The sequence below is a fragment of the Dasypus novemcinctus genome, chromosome 18 (genome assembly GCF_030445035.2).
Source record: "Dasypus novemcinctus isolate mDasNov1 chromosome 18, mDasNov1.1.hap2, whole genome shotgun sequence".
NCBI lineage: Eukaryota > Metazoa > Chordata > Mammalia > Cingulata > Dasypodidae > Dasypus > Dasypus novemcinctus.
This window is the reverse complement of record NC_080690.1, coordinates 80,066,920-80,083,797: the sequence shown is the minus strand read 5'-3', so window position 1 is coordinate 80,083,797 and position 16,878 is coordinate 80,066,920.

Genomic DNA, 16,878 nt, shown 5'->3' with positions numbered 1-16,878 from the left:
GTTAGTCATTGCTTGTATAACCTTAGGCTTCTATTACTTGCAAGCAGGTGTCTTTCTCCAAACTTATCACCTGTTGTCAGCTGCTGGTCTTCCCCCTTTATAGGTCTCTGACTCCACCTGCCCCAAGTCTCTACATAATGACCCTCCACCAACCCCAGGTCTCTACATAATGACCCTCCACCTGCCCCAGGTCCCTAGTTGGTGACCCTCCACCTGCCCCAGGTCCCTAGTTGGTGACCCTCCACGTGCCCAGGTCCCGAGTTGGTGACCCTCCACCTGCCCAGGTCCCGAGTTGGTGACCCTCCACCTGCCCCAGGTCCCTAGATGGTGACCCTCCACCTGCCCAGCTCCCTAGATGGTGACCCTCCACCTGCCCCAGGTCCCTAGATGGTGACCCTCCACCTGCCCAGGTCCCTAGATGGTGACCCTCCACCTGCCCCAGGTCCCTAGATGGTGACCCTCCACCTGCCCAGGTCCCGAGTTGGTGACCCTCCACCTGCCCAGGTCCCTAGCTGATGACCCTCCACCTGCCCAGGTCCCTAGCTGGTGACCCTCCATCTGCCCAGGTCCCTAGATGGTGACCCTCCACCTGCCCAGGTCCCTAGATGGTGACACTCCACCTGCCCAGGTCTCTAGATGGTGACCCTCCACCTGCCCAGGTCCCTAGATGGTGACCCTCCACCTGCCCCAGGTCCCTAGTTGGTGACCCTCCACCTGCCCCAGGTCCCTAGTTGGTGTCCCTCCACCTGCCCAGGTCTCTAGTTGGTGTCCCTCCACGTGCCCAGGTCCCGAGTTGGTGACCCTCCACGTGCCCAGGTCCCGAGTTGGTGACCCTCCACCTGCCCAGGTCCCTAGATGGTGACTCTCCACCTGTCCCAGGTCCCTAGCTGGTGACCCTCCACCTGCCCAGGTCCCTAGATGGTGACCCTCCACCTGCCCAGGTCCCTAGTTGGTGACCCTCCACCTGCCCAGGTCTCTAGATGGTGACCCTCCACCTGCCCCAGTCCCTAGTTGGTGACCCTCCACCTGCCCCAGGTCCCTAGATGGTGACCCTCCACCTGCCCCAGGTCCCTAGATGGTGACCCTCCACGTGCCCCAGGCCTCTAGATGGTGACCCTCCACCTGCCCCAGGTCCCTAGTTGGTGACCCTCCACCTGCCCAGGTCCCGAGTTGGTGACCCTCCACCTGCCCCAGGTCCCTAGATGGTGACCCTCCACGTGCCCCAGGCCTCTAGATGGTGACCCTCCACCTGCCCCAGGTCCCTAGTTGGTGACCCTCCACCTGCCCCAGTCCCTAGATGGTGACCCTCCACGTGCCCCAGGCCTCTAGATGGTGACCCTCCACCTGCCCCAGGTCTCTAGATGGTGACCCTCCACCTGCCCCAGGTCCCTAGATGGTGACCCTCCACCTGCCCCAGGCCTCTAGATAGTGACCCTCCACCTGCCCAGGTCCCTAGATGGTGACCCTCCACTTGCCCCAGGTACCTAGTTGGTGACCCTCCACCTGCCCGGCTCCCTAGATGGTGACCCTCCACCTGCCCAGGTCCCTAGATGGTGACTCTCCACCTGTCCAGGTCCCTAGATGGTGACCCTCCACCTGCCCCAGTCCCTAGTTGGTGACCCTCCACCTGCCCCAGGTCCCTAGATGGTGACCCTCCACCTGCCCCAGTCCCTAGATGGTGACCCTCCACGTGCCCCAGGCCTCTAGATGGTGACCCTCCACCTGTCCCAGGCCTCTAGTTGGTGACCCTCCACCTGCCCAGGTCCCTAGATGGTGACCCTCCACCTGTCCCAGGCCTCTAGATGGTGACCCTCCACCTGCCCCAGGTCTCTAGATGGTGACCCTCCACCTGCCCAGGTCCCTAGATGGTGACCCTCCACGTGCCCAGGTCCCTAGATGGTGACCCTCCACCTGCCCCAGGTCCCGAGTTGGTGACCCTCCACCTGCCCAGGTCCCTAGCTGGTGACCCTCCACCTGCCCCAGGCCTCTAGATAGTGACCCTCCACCTGCCCAGGTCCCTAGATGGTGACCCTCCACCTGCCCCAGGTACCTAGTTGGTGACCCTCCACCTGCCCGGCTCCCTAGATGGTGACCCTCCACCTGCCCAGGTCCCTAGATGGTGACTCTCCACCTGCCCAGGTCCCTAGATGGTGACCCTCCACCTGCCCCAGTCCCTAGTTGGTGACCCTCCACCTGCCCCAGGTCCCTAGATGGTGACTCTCCACCTGCCCAGGTCCCTAGATGGTGACCCTCCACCTGCCCCAGTCCCTAGTGACCCTTCACCTGCCCGGCTCCCTAGATGGTGACCCTCCACCTGCCCCAGGCCTCTAGATGGTGACCCTCCACCTGTCCCAGGCCTCTAGTTGGTGACCCTCCACCTGCCCAGGTCCCTAGATGGTGACCCTCCACCTGTCCCAGGCCTCTAGATGGTGACCCTCCACCTGCCCCAGGTCTCTAGATGGTGACCCTCCACCTGCCCAGGTCCCTAGATGGTGACCCTCCACGTGCCCAGGTCCCTAGATGGTGACCCTCCACCTGCCCAGGTCCCTAGATGGTGACCCTCCACCTGCCCAGCTCCCTAGATGGTGACCCTCCATCTGCCCCAGGCCTCTAGATAGTGACCCTCCACCTGCCCAGGTCCCTAGATGGTGACCCTCCATCTGCCCCAGGCCTCTAGATAGTGACCCTCCACCTGCCCAGGTCCCTAGATGGTGACCCTCCACCTGCCCAGGTCCCTAGATGGTGACCCTCCACCTGCCCGGCCCCTGTTCTCCGACCTGTGCCCCCCTTCTCTGATGTGCCACCCCAAGCCTCCTGGGGAGAAGGCGCCTGGGGCCTTGTCTACCACACCTGCGTCCTGCCTACTTGGAGGCGCAGTCAGGGCTGTCCCTGCCGTGGGTCACTGGGGCATGCAGTGTTGGGGTGCATTCATCAGCCAGAGGGGTGCTGGTGCAAAACACCAGAAACTGGTTGTTTTTTATAAAGGGTATTTATTGGGGTAGGAGCTTACAGAGACCAGGCCATAAAGCTTAAGTTCCTTCCCTCACCAAAGTCCATTTGGAGCAAGACGGCTGCCAACGTCTGCGAGGGCTCAGGCTTCCTGGGTTCCTCCCTTCCAGGGTCTTGCTTCTCTCTGGGTTCAAGCTTCATTTCCTCCCAGGGCCTGCTTCTTCCTGGGCTCAGCATTCCTCCCTTCCTGGGGTTGCTTCTCTTTCCTCTGTGTGCCTATTTCCCGGGGCTCCAGCTTGCGTCTTCAGCATCAAACTCCAACATCAGAAAACCCTCAACTCTGTTCTTTGCCATGCCTTTTATCTGTGAGTCCCCACCCCTACTCAATGCCCTACTGACAGGAGGTTTACCTGACTTCAGTTAAGTCAAGTAAACCTCTAAACCTCTGAATCCAATATAATCTCATGTGCCCAGAGGAAAAGACCAGTTTACAAACATCACCCGGTCTTTCTTTTTGGGATTCGTCAATAATACAGAACTGCTCCAAGGGGTTTTGGCGGTGCAGGGCTGGGGGCACGTCCCTGGCCAGCAGGAGGCCGTCTTGGACTGCTTGGATCCATCCTGGACAAAGGACAGGAGGCCCCGTAGGGCGCAAGGGCCGAGGTCAGCGCAGGGAGCGTGCGGCCGAGGGGAACCAAGAGCGGCACGAGAGACGGCCAGATGGCCCAGAGAAGCCGCCTCCTTGAGGCGGGTGGCTGGTTCTGCGAGGCTTTGGGTGTCCTGCAGGATTTCTGATGACTGGTTGATAAAATAACAGCGTTCTCCTTGAGGAGCAGACTGCAGTTAGCGAAGGTGGGCTGGCGGGCTGGCGGGCTCATGGGCTTGTGGGCTGGTGGGCTGGAGGGCTCGTGGGCTGGCAAGCTGGTGGGCTGGTGGGCTCATGGGCTCATGGGCTGGTGGGCTGGCGGGCTGGCGGCTGGTGGGCTGGTGGGCTTATGGGCTCATGGGCTGGCGGGCAGGCGGGCTCGTGGGCTCATGGGCTGGTGGGCTGGCGGGCTGGCAGCTGGTGGGCTGGTGGGCTCATGGGCTGGTGGGCTCATGGGCTGGCGGGCTCATGGGCTGGTGGGCTGGTGGGCTGGTGGGCTCATGGGCTGGTGGGCTGGCGGGCTGGTGGGCTGGTGGGCTCGTGGGCTGGCGGGCTCATGGGCTCATGGGCTGGTGGGCTGGTGGGCTGGCGGGCTCGTGGGCTGGTGGGCTGGTGGGCTCGTGGGCTGGTGGGCTGGTGGGCTGGTGGGCTGGCGGGCTGGCGTGCTGGTGGGCTCATGGGCTGGCGGGCTGGTGGGCTGGTGGGCTGGTGGTGTTGCGCCCACCTGCAGCCCTGGCCCAGGACGCCCTGGCTGTGGTCTCTATGGAGGCTGTGATGGAGAGCATGGCTGGCTGCCAGCTCTCCTGCCCCAGGCCTGTCCCGCTATGGGGTGAAGGCGGGAATGAGGCCTGGGAGAGGAGCCTCTTCTGGGGCGCAAAGGTGTGAGCGGCGGCAGGGGGCGCCTAGGCTTGGGAAGACTAAGGAGCCCAGCCCCTTCCCTGAGCAGGGATGGTCCCGGGCAAAGGTCCCCAAGGGCAGGACTCGCCCTCCCCCAGGGCAGCAGAAGAGGCAACGTGACCACAGGGCCGCAAGCGGCTGCTGGGCCCCCCTCCACAGGTGGATTTGCCTGCCCGTTTGGAGCAAGGAGCTGGCAGGGCCTTCTAGCTGCAGGGACGGCGTGAGCGGGCTGTCACTCCACATTCCTGTTTGTGCCCCTCTGCCTCGAGTAGGAGGGTCCCTGGTCTCCCCTCCAGAGCATTCTTTTGCTCCCAAATGAATCTACTGTTTCCACTGACCAAGCTGCTGATGGGGCAACACTGGCCATTTAAGGTGGCGGATTTTTTTTTGTTTCTTTTTTATTATCTTTTCTTTTTTTTTTAAAGATACAGATATCACACCAAATGTCACATTAAAAAATATAAGGTGGGAAGCGGATTTGGCTCACCTGATAGAACGTCCACCTACCACATGGGAGGCCCACGGTTTAAACCCCAGGCCTCCTTGACCCGTGTGGAGCTGGCCCACGTGCAGCGCTGATGGGCGCAAGGAGTGCCGTGCCATGCAGGGGTGTCCCCTGTGTAGGGGAGCCCTGTGCAAGGAGTGCGCCCTGTAAAAAGAGCCACCCAGCGCAAAAAAAGCGCAGCCCGCCCAGTAGTGGCCCCACACATGGAGAGCTGATGCAGCAAAATGAAGCAACAAAAAGAAACACAGATTCCTGGTGCTGCTGAGAACAATACAAGCGGACACAGAAGAACACACAGCGAATGGACACAGAGCAGACAGCTGGGAGAGGAGGGAAGGGAGAGTAATAAATACATGTTTAAAAATATATATATATATACATGAGAGGTTCCCATATACCCCACTCATACCCCACTCCCACCCCCCTCCACTCCTCCACGCCAACAACCTCTTACGTCAGTACAGCACGTGAATTGCATTCGATGAACACATTTTGGAGCACTGCTGCACCGCACGGAGTACAGTTTACATTGTAATTTTCACTCTCCCCCAGTCCATTCAGTGGGTTATGGCAGGATATATAATGTCCTGCACCTGTCCCTGCAATATCATCCAGGACAACTCCAAGTCCCGAAAAATGTCCCCACATCACACCTCTTCCTCCCTCTCCCTGCCCTCAGCAGCTCCCGTGGCCATGTCTCCACACCAGTGACACAATTTCTTCCATTGCTAGAGTCACAATAATTCTATAGTAGAATACCAGTAAGTCCACTCTAACCCACATTTTATTCCTAAAGGTGATGGTTTTTAAGAAAAGCTTGGGGTTGGGTCTATTGCGGCAGTACTGAGTTCCGCAGAACAGTTTACGTGCGACTGGCTAGGAAGGAAGGCTCAGCTTCATCCAGGCCGGCTTCCATGAGGTAAGCTCCAGCTGCACATGGCTGTTGTGGCCATCGGGTGCCCTTGGGCTCGGGATTGATTGCTGTCAACCCCATTTTGTGACACCTCGATGTTCCGGTTGATACTTGAGCCTAATATGGCTGATGGGTCTACAAAGGGTTTTATTTGATTGTCCTATGGATGAGCCAGTTGGTGGCACTAGAGGAGACACAAAACGCAAAAGATTGGTTGCTTGCCAGGGAAACACAATGGATGGCCCCATCAAAGGGTGGGATTTTGCTTTCAGGCATTTGGTTTAGGAGAAATGGGAGTACCAGAGAAATTATTTAGGATGTCCCCCTGGTAATACCTCCATGGGGCTCGGTGTTCAACTATGGGGTGAAGTGTTAGATTGGCAAGCCCCCATATTTACTCTCGGCTGCCTGGGTTATGGTTTTGGGGTACTGGTGTATGCACAGTCAACAGTTACTAAGGTTTAAGGTCGTGGCTGCATGCTGAGCCACAGATCGCAGGGGGGTGGCTCCTGCTGCTCTCTGAAGCTCAAGAGTTAGGAAGGGGGGCGGGGGTCATAATACTGGTTGTTTTAGTCAGCCAAAGGGGAGCTGATGCAATGTACCGGAGCTCAGTTGGCTTTTTCAAAGGGTATTTATTTGGGGTAGAAGCAACAGTTACAAGGCCCTAAAGAGTCCAACTCAAGGTGCCATAAGAGGTACTACTTCCTCACCCAAAGTCACTTGCCACGTGTTGAAGCAAGATGGAGGGTGATGTCTGCAAGCTCAGCCTTCCTCTTTCCTCCAAGGCTCTGTGGTCCCAGGTTCTTCCCATCTCACCCGCAGGCTGGCAGAGGGCGCGTCTCTCTTCCTCTGGGGCTCACTTCTTTCCAGGCTCAGCTGCTCTGCTCTCTCCACAAGGTCAGCTGTAGATGCTCAGCTCAGCTCTCTTCCCGCGGCCTCTCTTCCTCGGTGTCTTCTCTGTATGTCCCCTTCCATGTGAGAGTCTGTTTTATCAGCCCAAGGGGCTGGGACTCAATGCTGAGTTGCACTCTAATGACGTGGTTGAATCAAAACCCTAATCTTAACATAATTTAATCAGACGCCTCTGCTGTATCTGATACAATTAAAGGGTGTCACCCCAGAGGAACAGACAAGTTCACAAACATAATCAATATCTCTTTTTGGAATTTGTAAATAATATCAAACTGCCACACTGGCTTTTAGGTTTCTATAAACAACTATCTACCAAGGAAGGGTTGTTAGAGCAGACATAACAATAGTGGCAATGAGCAGGAGACCAATCCCAGTAGGGCTGTTGCAAGGTAGGAGTTTCGAGACAGGTGCTCTCTTACACTTAGCTTTTGTTTTTTGAAGATTCCTGTAGGGTGGCTGGACTCTTTTGAATAGGTATTTTAGGGTCTTTATTGGCTCACAGGTGTAGGATGGTTGTTTTCCCATGACTTCTGAGGATGGGGCGGGTCCTGGCTTGACCCTGGAAATACGAATCCAACTTTTATGGCTGGCAACTTTCACAGCATTTTGGGTTCTAGGAGGACATCGTGGGGCCTCTCCATGCTGGGTTCAGTGCTCGTTTCGGGTGGGATGAATTCCAGGTGTTTATACTCTATATTCTGGAAAGATATTGCCTGATTCTAGATCGTGTAAGGCTGGGGCAGGAGAAAGTTTATTTAGATAAACTTTAGACGGATATTTAGACGGAGTGCCTTTTGGACCTGTTTGAGCTCCCGGTAGCATTAGTTTTGGGGTCAAGCAATAGGTCATGAGGGAGGAACGGACCGCCATGCAGGAGCTCATATGGTGAAAGCTGAATCTTAGCCTAAGGGGCGGTTCTGAATCTGAGTAGGGCAATGGGCAATAAAGGGTGTCAAGTTAAGTGTGTTTCCTGGGCCAGTTTAGCTAGATTCTCTTCAGCGTTTGACTGGCCCTCTCAATTCTGCCTGACAGCTGAGGTTGCCATGCACTATGCAAAAAGTATTTGACACCCAGGGCTTTACCTACAGCTTGGGCGATTTGTGAGGTGAAAGCTGGACCCTGGGGAAGTGGATTTGGCTTAACGGATGGAGTGTCTGCCTACCACATGGGAGGTCCAGGGTTCAAAACCCGGGCTTCCTGACCCATGTGGAGCTGGCCCACGGGCAGTGCTGATGCGCGCAAGGAGTGCCCCGCCACGCAGGCATGTCCCCCGCGTAGGGGAGCCCCATGCACAAGGAGTGCGCCCCGAAAGGAGAGCCGCCCAGCGCGAAAAAAAAAAAAAAAGTGCAGCCTGCCCAGGAGTGGCGCCGCACACATGGAGAGCTGACGCAGCAAGATGATGCAACAAAAAGAGACACAGATTCTGGGCACCGCTGACAAGAATACAAGTGGACACAGAAGAACACACAGCAAATGGACACGGAGAGCAGATAACTGGGGGAGAGGAGGAAGGGGAGAAATAAATTTAAAAAATAAATCTTAAAAAAAAAAGCTGGGCCTGTCACTCTGGAGTGATTTCGGGATAAGTCTTCTAACAGAGCCTTCACTCCTTGAGCTCTTTCTGTTCTGGTTGGGAATGCTTCCACCCGTCCAGTGACGGTGTCGCCATGACTAGAAGGAACGTACAGCCTTGGACAGAGGCACTGGGTGAGGCCACCCTCCCAGGCCTCCCTGGACGTTCCATGCCGTGGCGTGGGTTTAGTTCAGGCAGGCGTCTTCCGCACGGCCCCCCGGTGTGGATCACTGACTGTGCACTGCGGGCAAGCCTGAAGTACTTGCTGCAGGGCTTGTAAAAGTCTTGTGGAGGCAACCAGACTTTCTAGTCCTGCAAGAGAGGCATCCTGCCCTGATGCTCTGTGGAGTGCTATTAGCTTAGACATTCCCAAGTCAGGGCCTGGGGTAACCAAGTCTTTTGCTCTTTTACATACCGTTCTGATGGCGCGAGCTCAAATCCAGGGTCACAACCTGACTCGCGGCCCTCCGCGCTGCCCTGGGGCTTTCCAGGTCAACAGGAAATCTGGGGAATGAGGCGAGGCGACCTGGCTGGGGCTGGAGGCTTCCCGGTACACGGGTTAGCAGTTACCCCTTCCCGTGTGCTTTCCCTCCACTTGCACTGAACAAGCGGGCGGCTGTGGCTTCCTGAGCAGCTCCCCGCGCCGCTTGCTCTGCTCGTCCGCTGCCCAGCGCCGTGGAGCTGTGTCCTTTCCCAGGCCCCTCACGAGGCAGGGGAGCTCCTTCACAGGGCAGGGCGAAGGCTCCCGGGACATGCCTTGCTTCCTTGCTGTGTTTTAATGGGGGTCCTTCCCTCCATATGCCTGCATGAGCGTGCACTACCAGGAAAGCCTTCTCAGAGTCAGTGGAGGTGTTGACAGGTCTTTCTTTTGCGAGCTCCAGGGCCCTGGTGAGGGCTGGGAGCTCGGCCTTTTGGGCCGATGTCCCTACGGGTAGGGTAGGGGTTTAGCTTCTGTGATTCCCTGGAGAGAGACTACAGTGCATCCTGCAACTCTAGCTCCAGATTCGTTAATGAAGCTACATCTATCTGTGAACTTCTTTTTCAGGTGAGTTCAAATATGTACCTGACAAGTCAGCCCTTGCTGCGTAAGAAAAGTTGAGGATGGTTGGACAGTCGTGGCCTAATGGTTCTGCTGAAGAGCAGGCAGCGGGGTAGCTGGGTTCAGAGCAGCGCAGGGTTTTATTGTGAGGCTTGGGTTTCCAGGAGCTGGATTTGGAATTTAAGAATTCCTGCAGTGGGAAGCGGATTTGGCCCAATGGATAGAGCGCCCGCCCACCAAATGGGAGGTCCAGGATTCAAACCCCGGGCCTCCTTGACCCGTGTGGAGCTGGCCCATGTGCAGTGCTGATGTGCGCAAGGAGTGTCCTGCCACACAGGGGTGTCCCCCGTATAGGGGAGCCCCACGCACAAGGAGTGCACCCTGTAAGGAGAGACGCCCAGCGCAAAAAAAGTACAGCCTGCCCAGGAATGGCGCCGCACACACGGAAAGCTGACACAACAAGATGACACAACAAAAAGAGACACAGATTCCTGGGGCCGCTGACAAGAATGCAAGCGGACACAGAAGAACATACAGCAAATGGACACAGAGAACAGACAACTGGGGGGTGGGGAAGGGGAGAGAAAAAAAAATAAACATCTTAAAAAAAAAAAGAGAATTCCTGCGGGGCAGAGCCAGTGGGGTCCTTTGGTTTCCAGAAGCTCCCGCAGCTGGTGGGGTGTGTATACAGTGAGTGGAAGCTTCAGGGTATTTCCAGACAAGTGGGGGCTCCCTCTAAATCCCTGTGGCAAGGCAGGCCATCGAGCTGCTGGTGGGGACTGGCCATCGGAAGGCAAGCAGGAGCTGCTGTTTCTCTGAACTGGGACACTGGAGAGAGCAGGCTCAGGTCCAAACCTGCGACCCACAGCGTGCCTGCTGGTATCTGGTTGAGAGAGGTGTATGGGTTGAGCAGCACGGGGTGTACTGATCGACAAGTGAACTTAATCCTCAAGTCCTGTACTAACTTGTGGGTGCCATTCCGTCGCCAGACTGGGAGGACTGGGGTGTTACATGGGGATTGGCAAGGTGTTCAGATGCCGGCTCTCTGATAAGTTCTTTTCCATTTTTATAAATTTTTTTTTTTTTTTTTTTTTAAAGATTTATTTATTTATTTAATTCCCCCCCCTCCCCTGCTTGTCTGTTCTTGGTGTCTATTTGCTGCGTCTTGTTTCTTTGTCCGCTTCTGTTGTCGTCAGCGGCACGGGAAGTGTGGGCGGCGCCATTCCTGGGCAGGCTGCTCTTTCTTTTCACGCTGGGCGGCTTTCCTCACGGGCGCACTCCTTGCGCGTGGGCCTCCCCCACGCGGGGGACGCCCTTGCGTGGCACGGCACTCCTTGCGCGCATCAGCGCTGCACGTGGGCCAGCTCCACACGGGTCAAGGAGGCCCGGGGTTTGAACCGCGGACCTCCCATGTGGTAGACGGACGCCCTAACCACTGGGCCAAAGTCCGTTTCCCCATTTTTATAAATTGATTTATATTTTATATAAATGGAATCATATAATATCAGGTATTCCCGCTGGCATTAGTCAGCCCAAGGGGTACTGATGCAAAATACCAGAAATTGGTTGGTTTTTATAAAGGGTATTTATTTGGGGTAGGAGCTTACAGATACCAGGCCTTCGGCATAAGTTATTTCCCTCACCAAAGTCTATTTCCACGTGTTGGAGCAAGATGGCTGCCAACGTCTGCGAGAGTTCAGGCTTCCTGGGTTCCTCTCTTCCTGGGTCTTGCTTCTCTCTGGGTTCAGGGTTCCTCTCTTCCCAGGCCTTGCTTCTTCCTGGGCTCAAGTTTCCTCTCTTCCTGGGGCTGGCTTCTCTTTCCTCTGTGCGCTTACTTCCCAGGGCTCCAGCTTAAGACTTCAGCATCAAACTCCTACATCAAAACTCCAACATCAGAAACCCTCAACTCTGTTCTTTGCCATGCCTTTTATCTGTGAGCCCCCACCCACCAAGGCGCGAGACTCAACACCCTCATGATGTGGCCCAATCAAAGCCCCAATCATAATTCAATTACGCCCAGGTACAGACCAGATCACAAATATAATCCAATATCTATTTTTGGAATTCATAACCATATTCAACTGCTACACACGCCCTTGTTGTTTGCATTTGCTGTGTCTGTTCATTGTGTGCTCTCTGTGTCTGCTAGTCTTCTTTGTAGGAGGCACTGGAAACCGAACCCGGGACCTCGCAGGTGGGAGGGAGGAGCCCGATCGCTTGAGCCACCTCTGCTCCCTGCTTGTTGTGTCTCTTGTTGTGTTTCCTCATTGTTTTTCCTCTTTGTGCCATCTTGTTATATTAGCTTGCCATGTCTGCTTGCTGTCTTGCTTGTCTTTTAAGAGGCATCTGAACCTGAACCCAGGATCTCCAGTGTGGTAGGCATGTGCCCAACTCCTTAAGCCACACCTGCTTTTCCCATCAGGTAATTTAATTTTCTTTTTTAAAGGAGGTTCCTGGGATTGAACCCAGGACCTTGAACGTGGGAAGCAGGTGCTCACCCACTGAGCTATACCCACTCCCCAGCATCAGGTACTTTTAAATGACAGGTTTTAGCCCTTCTATGGCTTCTGGCTTAAGTGGATATTGTTTTCCTGAGGGAACGGTCCCTGTAATGGGATTCTATTTGAAATGGGGGCTATGGGCTATTACGTGTGGATGGGAGGTGTCCTCAACAGCAGGACTGAGTTCGGATTCTGGTAAAGAGCTTTCAGGGGGAGCTACTGGACAACTGACTATGAAAAAAGGCCTGCAAGGTCCTGGGACTAGTCGTATGGATGAGTTAAACCACGTAACATCCCTTCCAAGAGTGGTGGGGGGCAGCTTGGCTCCAATAAGAACTCATGGCAGAATATTTGCCCCTGAAAAACACACAGCAACGTGGGGGTGAAATACTGCATTCTTGGTCATTGTAGCACTTTGATAAGGTTTATGAATTACAAAAATAGATATTGGATTGGGCGGTGGACTTGGCCCAGTGGTTAGGGCGTCCATCTACCACATGGGAGGTCCGCGGTTCAAACCCCGGGCTTCCTTGACCCATGTGGAGCTGGCCCATGCGCAGTGCTGATGCGTGCAAGGAATGCCCTGCCACGCAGGGGTGTCCCCCGCGTAGGGGAGCCCCACGCGCAAGGAGTGCACCCGTAAGGAGAGCCGCCCAGCGCGAAAGAAAGTGCAGCCTGCCCAGGAATGACGCCACACACACGGAGAGGTGACACAACAAGATGACACAATGAAAAGAAACACAGATTCCCGTGCCGCTGACAACAACAGAAGCGGACCAAGAAGACGCAGCAAATAGACACAGAGAACAGACAACCGGGGTGGGGGGAGGCGGAAATAAATAAATAAATCTTAAAAAAAATAAAGATACTGGATTACATTTGTAAACGGGTCCGTACCTGGGCGTGATTAAGTTAGGATTAGGGCTTTGGCTGGGCCACCTCCTAGGACGCTGAGTCCCTGTCCACCAAGGGGGCACGGCAGGGCAGAGGAGTCAGCTGGGGCTTCGATGCTGGAGTTTGGATGTGGAGCCTGGGGAAGGAGACACAGAGGAGGAGACAGGGAGTTTGGGCTGAAACCCGGGAAGTAAATACACAGAGAGGCCAGCAGCTGCGCCCGGAGAGACTCGAGCCCTGGAGAGAGACGGGCCGGCCGCCTGCTAGCCTACCGCTGGCCTGGTGGAGAAAGCAGAGCAGCTGAGCTCGGAGAGAAACATCGTGCAGGAAGATGCCGTGGCAGACACGGGCATCTTGCCCCAACGCGTGGCAGCAGACTTTGACGAGGGACGTAACTTAGGCTTTATGGCCTGGTAACCGTGGCTTCTGCCCCAAATAAATACCCTTTATAGAAGCCTGTGGATTTCTGGTACTTTGCATCGGCGCCCCTTGGCTAGCACACAGGTGAACACCATCTCATTCTCTGCAGCCTCCCTCGTCTGACAGGTCCCGCCGGGGCCCTGGCTAGGGGGCCACATCCCCGGCTGGGGGCGCTGGGGGGGCTTGGGCCACGCTGTCAGCATGTTTTCTGCCGTCTGCCCAGATTCGGGCCTTCTCTTCAGGGTGCAGCAAGCAGAGAGAATTACCTGGATCTCTTTCCAAGAGAGGTCACGTCAGAGGGTCCTCGGAAAGCCCCCCTGACTGGCGTGGATGGTGGGCCGAGCCTGCCAGGGCGAAGGGCGCGTGAGCCCGCGAGTCCCGCTCCCCCGCCTGCGGCCTCCCTGCGTGCTCCCTGTGGGGCCGGAGACGTGGGACGCGCCCTGCGGTCTGGGAAGGGGAGGTTAGGGGTCGTCCCTGGGCTTGGCGGGGGCTCTGGAATGTACGGGGAGGGGCTGCAGGGGAAGAGCTTGGTGTGAGGACAGGTGGGAGGGGACAACCTCACCTGACCGTTGCTGGGGTGACCGGGGCTGTCCCTTGGAGTAGGGCTGGCCCCGTTCCCTTCTACTTGCTTCTCAAACAAGGCCCCACATTCTGGGTTTTGATAAAGGACTCTAAAGAGCTGACATGGGGAACCTCTCCTCATTCCTTCTGCTTCTTGCAGAAGAGTTCTAACTGAGGGTTAGAGTCCAGGTAAGAGACCCGTTAAGGGCCCAGTTTTCACTGCCTTCTAGGCTATATTGGGACCAAACCTCCCTGCAGAGGGAGGTAAGTTTCCGTGTGTGGAGACCGCGGGGTGGAAGGTCCTGCCGATTTGCGAGGAGGCATCCTAAGGGGTGCACGTGCTGGCTTCACTGGGAGCTGCCCATGTCTAGGAAGGAGTAAGGGGAGGAAGAGGAGAGCCTGCAGCTCTCGAGGCCGTCGTAGACGGCACCAGGCCAGGGATCGGGAGCGGCCACTCGGGCCACCACCACTGTGGATTCAGGGGTGTCCGCCAGCCTCTGGGGGCCTGGCCCATGAGTCACCAGAAGTGTTTTCTCCAGAGAGACCTACAGAATAAGAGCAAGAGAGCGAGAGAGGCAGACGGGCAGTGAGAATGAGAAGAGGACCTACGTACCAACCCCACGTTTGGTACCAACTCTACGTTCAGGTCCCTTCGTGGTCGCCAACACTCCTGCTGATGGAGGGCGTTCTTGTTCGATTGCAGGAAGAATTCGAGGCCTAACTACGAAACAAGGCGGTTTATTGAACAGTGTTAAAGGAAGGAAAGTGGGAGCAGGTGGGTGGGGCCTGGGCTGAGCCCAGGGGTAGCTGCCAAGCAGAAAGCTGCCTTGAGAGGTTGTCCTTGGGCAAGGGTGGGTTACTGGAAGAGTCAAGCTGCTGTTCATATAAACTTAGGCTTCTATTTCTTGCAAGCAGGTGTCTGTCCCCAGAAATCTCCCAACCTGTTGTTGGCTGCTGGTCTTTCCCCATGTAGAGGTCCCTAGATAGTGACCCTCCACCTGCCCCAGGTCCCTAGATAGTGACCCTCCACCTGCCCTGGTCCCTAGATAGTGACCCTTCACCTGCCCAGGTCTCTAGATGGTGACCCTCCACTTGCCCAGGTCCCTAGTTGGTGACCCTCCACCTGCCCCAGGTACCTAGTTGGTGACCCTCCACCTGCCCCGGTCCCTAGTTGGTGACCCTCCACCTGCCCCAGGTACCTAGTTGGTGACTCTCCACCTGCCCCACCTCCCTAGATGGTGACCCTCCACCTGCCCAGGTCCCTAGCTGGTGACCCTCCACCTGCCCCAGGCCTCTAGATGGTGACCCTCCACCTGCCCCAGGCCTCTAGATGGTGACCCTCCACCTGCCCAGGTCCCTAGATGGTGACCCTCCACCTGCCCAGGTCCCTAGCTGGTGACCCTCCACCTGCCCAGGTCCCTAGATGGTGACCCTCCACCTGCCCAGGTCCTTAGTTGGTGACCCTCCACCTGCCCCAGGCCTCTAGACACGTGCTTCTCCACATGCTGCAGGTTCTCTCCTCTTTCCTTAAGTCCACTTACAAGAACTATCCAGAACAGGCAGACTGTAGAGACAAAGTAGATCAGGGGTTGCCAGGGTCTGGGTGCGATGGGGGCACTGAGGTGGCGCCAGCTAAAGGGTATTGGGTTTCTTTTGGGGTGCTGATTGCACAACTCTGGAAAAATGCTAAGAAAACAATTGACTTGCACACTGTAAAATGGTAACTTGTATGGTATGTGAATATATCTCAATTTGAAAATGCAAGCCAATAAAAAAACCCCAAAATGAGACGCAAGGTGGCCCATGGGAGAATCAACTCAGCAACAAGCTAACAGTCATTGGCTGCAGCTCTGCCTTTATGACTCTTAGTTTGGGACTTAAATTAGTGAGTACGTAAGTCCAGCTTCTGGGGCGAGAGCCAGGTGGCAGCTGCTTAGACGAGTTAGTGGATGTCGCTCATGCAGAAAGGATGGTGGCTGTTTCATAGAGCTGTCAAGGCTCGGCCTTCTCTTGCAGTGTATCTACCTGCCCTGGGGCGCTGCCTTTGTCCACAGGCTAAGGTTGCTCCCACCAGGGCTTTTCAGACAGCAGGAAGGGGTAAGAGGTCACTTCCACTTAAATTGCATTGTTAGAAATTAGTTTTATTGTTGTGCCCACAAGCAAGGGAGGCTGGGAATGTAAAACCAGGGGTGCCTTGCGGTGAGAAAGGAGCGAATGACCCCTGGGGCACAACTAGCCGCCTCAGCTCCAGGGCACGTCATTGAATCTGCACCTTCTCACACACAGGATGTCTTTTGTCCTCAGCAGCCTGGAGGGCCCCTTGGAAGGTGACTGCTGGATTTGTTTGCTTTTGGTGCAAAACAAATAACCCCAAATCTTCCTGGCTTTCAACAGAAGCTTATGGTTTATGGAGTCAGGTGAGCAGTTCTTGACCAGTTGGGTTTGGCTGGTCTTGGCTGGGCTCGCTGGTGGGTCGGCTGGGGATGGCTGGTTTGTGATGGCCCCCTTTGGATTGGTGGGGCTCTCTCCGTTGGTCTCCCATGGTTTATTTTTAGCAAGGAGCTTGCGTGCTTTTCTCTCATGCATTTTGGCCTAATCTCATCCTCCCAGGATTTTTTTTCCTGTCATCCCATCCATGCGTCTTCATGTCCCTACAGTCTGACTCAGCGCCAATACGAGGCTGATGTTGTCATTTCGGAGTTATGTTTGGTTGCTAGTAAGAGAGGCCCAGCATAAGTGGTCTTAAAAGATGAGGGGTTTGGTTTCTGTCACACAACTGGAAGACAAGGGGTGGGCAGTCGAGGGCCAGTATGCCAGCTCCAATGCTCTGCTTCCATCTACAAAGTCACTTCTGGAGCACCAGCCACCCCATCTGCTTTCCAGGAAGGAAGGTGGCAGAAAGCGAGAACACGTGTGCACCTCTTGGCCGTATCAGCCCCTTTCAAAAGCTTTTCTGAAAGCTCCACCCAACAATGCTCATTTATATCCCATTGGCCACTCCTGATTGCAAAGAGGCTGGATCTTTGGCTGGGCTCATTGCCACCCCAAGAGAGTTTTATTATTATGGG